Source organism: Pinus tabuliformis, chromosome 8, assembly GCF_031772625.1.
Source record: "Pinus tabuliformis cultivar Carrire ecotype Pingquan chromosome 8, CPIR1, whole genome shotgun sequence".
In the NCBI taxonomy this organism is placed as follows: Eukaryota; Viridiplantae; Streptophyta; class Pinopsida; order Pinales; family Pinaceae; genus Pinus; species Pinus tabuliformis.
Window position 1 is genome coordinate 390,660,104 of NC_142294.1, and position 5,679 is coordinate 390,665,782.

Consider the following 5,679-nt stretch of genomic DNA (forward strand, 5'->3'; position numbering starts at 1 on the left):
TGATTTCATAGTTTAATGATTAATACCTGATTTGGGAGTTGTTGTTCATTCTTATCATCTAAAGTATCCCAGTAGCATCCGCTAGTGGCTAAGGGCCCAGCCTCTGGTGGATTGTGTTGCTGCTGTATATTATATCTTTATTTCATGCGTAGTTTTGCTTATCAGTTTTAATCGATAATCTGGTATATTCTATTACTTTACATCACAGCTCTGTTACGTTTAATCTATTGAGTAATCTCATGAGAAAGAAATATCATATCGACTTTCCAACGCATTACTGTTCCTTTAAGTGTTGATATAACGTTGTTGATCCTTACAGAATGTTATTACTATTCAATTACAGAGTATCCGTGTTGTAACACTTATTAATTGGTATTACTGAATTCATCTTAGAGATTATATTTCCTTGCGATTGTTTAATCTATTGACGTTGTTGTTCCATCAAAAAATACAGTCGTGTTCTTTATAACTAAGACAGATAATTGGATTACCAAGATCAGATTACTATTAAGGTGTGCGTGTGTATTTTGGATCACTGTACATTTATATTTGATCTTAAGTGCTGTTCTATATTTCATTTCTAATTAGTTGCCATTCTATTTCCATTTGCTGTCTGATTTATCCTTAGAGTAAAGGTTGTTATTTGATTCCTGTAGGATACAATTGCTACATTTATTTCCTTAGACTAAGGTTTTGCTATTCATTACAGATTGCTATTAATTTGGCTTTGTTGTTGTTCATTTCTATTAATTGGAGTTTGTTGTTCAGATTTATTAAATAGGATTCGTTGTTTAATTCCTTTAATTATAAGTTTGTTGTCCATTTACTTTGTTGTTCAGTTTGGTTGATTAATTGCAAAGAGTTTGCTTTTAAAAGAGTTTTCCTAGTTTACTTTCAATAATAGCGTTAGTTTAATTTCAATTTCCTTTTAATTGCTTTAAAGCAGGACTGTCAACTGTAGAGAACATTGGTTATTGCTTCCTCGTTCCCAGATTGATTGTCTTGTTCCAGTTTGATTTCAATTGCATCAATCTCTGGAGGAATGAGTTATTGCTATCGTATCCTCGATTGATGGTTGTTTGAGTGAATGATTTAGTTTAGAACATTTTACTTTCTTACTTTTCCAATTAGATTTTGTTTACAACTTTCATTTACTTTTGGATTTTAAGCACTATACTGCAAAACATTACTCTTGAGTAAATAGCCGCCTCAGACTGAGTACACTCTTGAAATAAAAAGTCATCCCTAGGTTGACAATTAATGTGAAGATAATTAGAGGTGAAAAAGACTTTTTTTATCGCTCGACAAAGGCCTTTTTCAGTTTGCACAGAAACCCTTCATTTTCAGTGAGTGTGAATCCCTTTGGCTACTCAATATAAACTTCATCTAGATCTCCATGGAGAAACATTGACTTCGCATCCATCTGATATACCTTGATGTTTTCATGACTAGAAAAGGAAATAAACATTCTGATAGCTTCCAGTATAGCTACTAGTGCAAAGGTTTCCTCAAAATATATCCCCTCTATCTAGGCATACCCTTTGTAGACTAGTCGAGCCTTGTTCCTGATTACTTGACCCCACTCATTTAGCTTATTTTTGAAGACCCATTTTATTCCTATGATATTTTTCTCTTTGGATCTTGGAACAAACTCCCAATTGTTATTCTTCTCAATTTGGTCAAGTTCTTCATTCATAACCCTCACCCAAAAGTTTTTTTTCACTTTCCTGACTAATATTCTTAGGCTCAACCTGAGATAGCAAAGCAATATTTGCACAACTTGGACTGCCAACAAATTTCATCCTAATCTGAACACCAAGTTTTTTATCTCCAATAATTTGACTCTCAGGATGTTCTTTTGGTACATACTTGGACGGTGTTTTGGGCCTTGGAGTTGTATTTGTTTCTATGTCTTTATATCTAAATTTGTTTCTTCATGGTCTAAGGACCTGATGGTTGATCTATCTTCTCCATCTGAGTTAATGTTTCCTTTGGAGGGCTCAAATTATGGAGCTACTTCATCCATTACTACATTAATGCAGTCCTCAACCTTTTTTTTCTTGTTGTAACACATGTATCCTTTACTTCGAGCAGAGTATCCGAGAAATATACCCTCATCATCACATGAATAAAACTTTCCAGTATTTTTATCATTCCTTTTCATAAACAATTTTCTCCCAAATACCTTATAGTGTTTTACTGATGGAGGTTTTCCCATCCACAACTCATAGGGAGTTTATCACTATTAGGCCCGAGTTTTGTTCTTTTTGATAGGTACATTGTTGCTTGTCTTGCTTCTCCCTAAAAGTTGTGAGGTACATATGCTTCATCCATCATAGCTCTGGCCATCTCCTGGATTGTTTTGTTCTTTCTCTCAACTACTCCATTTTGTTGTGGATTTCTGGCTATAGAATACTACCTCTTATGACATGTTCTTCTCATAACTCTTAAAACTCCCTTAAAGTGTATTCTCCTCCTCTATCTGATCTTAATCATCTGGACTTTAGATATTTCTCATTTTCCACCTAAGCTTTAAACTTTTTAAAATGTTTAAATGTTGGCATTATGATTCAGGTGTTGTCCTTGATGGCAAACCCATTCAGGTGATAAATCAAGAAGGACGCAGGAAATATGTTCAGCAAGTGCGTCCCCGCAGGCATACCATGCAGAACCCGTGTCCAGGGACGCAGGCCAGCCGTTCAGGAGGTGCGTCCGCCCAGTGCACACATTTCAAGGCAGAGAAAAGCACGTGGGGGTTTCTTGTGTGGTATCTAGCCGACGGTTTTGTGTTTCTATGGTGTCGGCTCGTGGTATTGTTCCATGTTTTGGGGAGAAGCTTGCCTATATAAAGCAGAGGAATTCATTTGGATTATGCATCATCTTGGTTGAATATCTCTTGGTGAGATCTAGTCCAGATCTATAAGGGCGAATCTTCTAATAGACTATGATCTTTATGGCGCATGATCAGATCTGTGGATCTGAGAGTTTGGGTTGGTTCTGAAGTCCTCATATTTCTTATATCTGAAGGGACGCAAGTTCAGTGAAGGGCAAGTGCGCCGGGACGCAGTACAGTAAAATCTCAGGTGCGTCTCTGAGGCAAAGGACGCGGCGCGACTGTGTTATTGGGTGCGTCTCTGAAGCAAAAGACGCGGCGCGATAGTTATGCTGGGTGCGTCGGTCGCAGCAAAGCATAGAGGAACAGTGCGTCCGCACGCAGAACAGCAGAAGGTAGACTGCGTCCAGTCGCAGGCCACAGAAAGAAAATATGCGTCCCTGTCTTAAGATGATCTGTTGACTGTATATTTCTGTTCATAAAGTGTTCTGGGTTGTTTCTGTAATTATTGATCTGATATCTGTAGTAGACTGTATCTGTTGTATACTTGTTGATCATTTGATTCTTCATGAAAAGAAGTAGGGGGTTGTAGCTCCCTTCCAGGAGAGACTGGAAAACGAGAGAGAGTTGTAGCTCTCTGCAGGTTGCAGCCTGCGTACTGGTAAAGGACTGCACCAGTACAAAATCATTGTAAAAAGAATTTCTTGAAAGAAGATAGAGACATATTGCAGTAGGTGGTTTTCTCCCGCATTGGGTTTCCACCTTACATCTTGTGTTCTTTGGTGTGACTGTCTATTTTCTTTATTCATGCTCATTGTTTTATGGTACTGATATGCAAGAATAATTCAAAAGATCAAATAAGGAAGATTTGGTAAATTGCTAGATAATACTGATTCACCCCCCCTCTCAGTATTATTTCCAACAATTGGTATCAGAGCAGGACCTTCAGAAAAGCTTGATCGCTTGAAGGTAGATCGTTCATCATGAGCAACTACGAGAGAGAAGCATCAATCAGGCCACCGGTTTTTGATGGGACAAACTTTAATTATTGGAAGGTAAGAGTTACTGCATATCTTCAATCTCTTGGTACTGAAGTTTGGGACATTGTAGAAACAGGCTATGCTTTTCCTTCAGCTACTCCTACAGATCCAGCTGAGAAAAAGAAGTACGAAACAAATGCAAAAGAAGTCAGTACTCTATTAGGAAGTATATCCCAAACAGAATTCATGAAGGTAATGCACTTCAAATCAGCAAAAGAAATATGGGACAAAATGATCACAAGCTATGAAGGAGATGAACAGGTAAAACAAGCTAAACTTCAAACTCTCAGGATTCAATATGAGACTCTCAAGATGTATAATGATGAAAGTGTGGCTAATTATTTTCTTCGGGTAGATGAGATTGTAAATTGTATGAAAAATTTGGGTGAAGAAGTAAAGGAGTCTATAGTAGTTCAAAAGATTCTAAGATCATTATCCCCCAAGTTTGAATCTAAAGTATCTGCAATAGAAGAAAAAGAAAATCTCTGTGTTCTTACTATGTCTCAGCTACATGGAATTCTAACTGCTTATGAAATGAGAAAGGGAGGACCATCAGACAGAAGGGAGGCTGCTTTTAAAGCATCAGGCAAAGAAGATCACTATGAAGCAAGCCATGATCCAGAAGAAGAGGAAGAAGAATCAAATTTTGTCAGAAATCTTCAAAGGGGTTCTGGAAGGTTCAGAGGTAAGCTACCTTTCAAATGCTTTGCTTGTGGAAGAGTAGGTCATTATGCTGCAAAATGCTCTTATAAGGATAAAGGAAAGGAACCAGTTAGATGGAACAAGAAACAAAGTGCAAATAAGAAAAGCTACTACACCCATGAAGATAGTGATGGCTTATCAAACAGTGATGAAGATGAACAAGGTAATAAATATAGATTGTTAATGGCATTTGAAGATGATGATTATGAGGATGCTGTAGATGTGGATAACCTTTATGATGAAATTACTAGACTCAAGAGATGTATAGAAGAAAAGAACATGATTATTGATACTCTACAATTCCAAATTGATGAAAAGGAAAAACATCTTGAAAAATTAGAAGGTGAAATTGTTGGTCTTAGAAAAGAAATTGAGAAAACAAAAACTATTAATCTCAAGTTTGTCAAAGGATCTGAAACTTTGGATGAGATTATCAGTGTGCAGCGGTCTCCACTAAATAAGACAGGTTTGGGCTATAATGGAGAAACTTCTCAAGCATCCACTTCAAAAAGTTATCTTGATGCAGCAAGAAGAAATGAGCAAGAGCACAAGGAAGATCATCAGGTAAAGCAGGGACAAATGTCAAACAGAAAATATCAGGGGCAATCCAGCTTAAGGGTGAACAAAAGCCACAACCAGCCACAGGTAAAATCTTCTCAATTTGGTTCAAGAATAGATGAAAATAGAAATTACAATCAGTTGGCTGGTAGATCCAATAATCGCAGAAGCTTCTTCAATGGACAATGCTTTTCTTGCCATAACTTTGGTCACAAAGCAGCTCAATGTGTTGCGTATAAAACAATCATGACTAGGGAAGCTCAAAAACAAAGAAGTATGACAGGGATTGCAAAAAGGACCTATAAAAACTTTTCAGCTCTTGAAAATGAAGTTGAATGTTCTATTTGCAATAATTTTGGACATGAAGACTTTGAATGCAGAAGCAGGTTTCCGGAAAGAAAGGTACAAGAACAGAAAAAGGAACAAGCCTCAGGCACCAAAACATGGAGAATAAAGGAACCTCAAACAGAAAGATGTGGGATAGCATTTTATGCAGAAGGACAAGAAAATCTATGGTACATTGACAGTGGATGTTCGAAGCATATG